This window comes from Tachysurus vachellii, chromosome 2 (assembly GCF_030014155.1).
Source record: "Tachysurus vachellii isolate PV-2020 chromosome 2, HZAU_Pvac_v1, whole genome shotgun sequence".
NCBI classification, from domain to species: domain Eukaryota; kingdom Metazoa; phylum Chordata; class Actinopteri; order Siluriformes; family Bagridae; genus Tachysurus; species Tachysurus vachellii.
Window position 1 is genome coordinate 40,000,961 of NC_083461.1, and position 2,500 is coordinate 40,003,460.

The 2,500-nt window shown below is 34.8% G+C and overlaps 1 protein-coding gene across 4 annotated transcripts in view; it reads right to left on the reverse strand.

Annotated features, from left to right (window-relative positions):
- fip1l1b (FIP1 like 1b (S. cerevisiae)) overlaps positions 1-2,500 on the reverse strand; it is a 9,829-nt gene that overhangs the window by 6,419 nt on the left and 910 nt on the right. The window lies entirely within an intron of this gene.

The window sequence follows — 2,500 nt, forward strand, 5'->3', positions numbered from 1 at the left end:
TAGAATGTATTTATACAGAATGTATTGCTAATACCGATTTCAATAAATCAGTGATACACAGTACAGTGATATATATATACACACAGTACAGTGATATATATATACACACAGTACAGTGATATATATATACACACAGTACAGTGATATATATATACACACAGTACAGTGATATATATATACACACAGTACAGTGATATATATATACACACAGTACAGTGATTATATATACACACAGTACAGTGATTATATATACACACAGTACAGTGATTATATATACACACAGTACAGTGATATACACAGTGATATACACACAGTACAGTGATATACACAGTGATATACACACAGTACAGTGATATACACACAGTACAGTGATATACACGTGATATACACACAGTACAGTGATATACACAGTGATATACACACAGTACAGTGATATACACAGTGATATACACACAGTACAGTGATATACACAGTGATATACACACAGTACAGTGATATACACACAGTACAGTGATATACACACAGATATACACACAGATATACACACAGTACAGTGATATACACAGTGATATACACACAGTACAGTGATATACACACAGATATACACACAGTACAGTGATATACACACAGTACAGTGATATACACACAGATATACACACAGTACAGTGATATACACACAGTACAGTGATATACACACAGATATACACACAGTACAGTGATATACACACAGTACAGTGATATACACACAGTACAGTGATATACACACAGATATACACACAGATATACACACAGTACAGTGATATACACACAGATATACACACAGTACAGTGATATACACACAGATATACACACAGATATACACACAGTACCGTGATATACACACAGTACCGTGATATACACACAGTACAGTGATATACACACAGTACAGTGATATACACACAGATATACACACAGTACAGTGATATACACACAGTACAGTGATATACACACAGATATACACACAGTACCGTGATATACACACAGTACAGTGATATACACAGTGATATACACACAGTACAGTGATATACACACAGTACAGTGATATACACACAGTACAGTGATATACACAGTGATATACACACAGATATACACACAGATATACACACAGTACAGTGATATACACACAGATATACACACAGTACAGTGATATACACACAGATATACACACAGATATACACACAGTACAGTGATATACACAGTGATATACACACAGATATACACAGTGATATACACACAGTACAGTGATATACACACAGATATACACACAGTACAGTGATATACACACAGTACAGTGATATACACAGTGATATACACACAGTACAGTGATATACACACAGATATACACACAGTACAGTGATATACACACAGTACAGTGATTATATATACACACAGTACAGTGATATACACAGTGATATACACACAGTACAGTGATATACACAGTGATATACACACAGTACAGTGATATACACACAGTACAGTGATATACACACAGTACAGTGATATACACACAGATATACACACAGTACAGTGATATACACACAGTACAGTGATATACACACAGATATACACACAGTACAGTGATATACACAGTGATATACACACAGATATACACACAGTACAGTGATATACACAGTGATATACACAGTGATATACACAGTGATATACACACAGATATACACACAGTACAGTGATATACACAGTGATATACACAGTGATATACACAGTGATATACACACAGATATACACACAGTACAGTGATATACACACAGTACAGTGATATACACAGTGATATACACAGTGATATACACACAGATATACACACAGTACAGTGATATACACAGTGATATACACACAGTACAGTGATATACACACAGATATACACACAGATATACACACAGATATACACACAGTACAGTGATATACACAGTGATATACACACAGTACAGTGATATACACACAGTACAGTGATATACACAGTGATATACACACAGTACAGTGATATACACACAGTACAGTGATATACACACAGATATACACACAGTACAGTGATATACACACAGTACAGTGATATACACACAGATATACACACAGTACAGTGATATACACACAGTACAGTGATATACACACAGTACAGTGATATACACAGTGATATACACACAGTACAGTGATATACACACAGTACAGTGATATACACACAGTACAGTGATATACACACAGATATACACACAGTACAGTGATATACACACAGTACAGTGATATACACACAGATATACACACAGTACAGTGATATACACAGTGATATACACACAGATATACACACAGTACAGTGATATACACAGTGATATACACAGTGATATACACACAGATATACACACAGTACAGTGATATACACAGTGATATACACAGTGATATACACACAGATATACACACAGTACAGTGATATACACACAGTACAGTGATA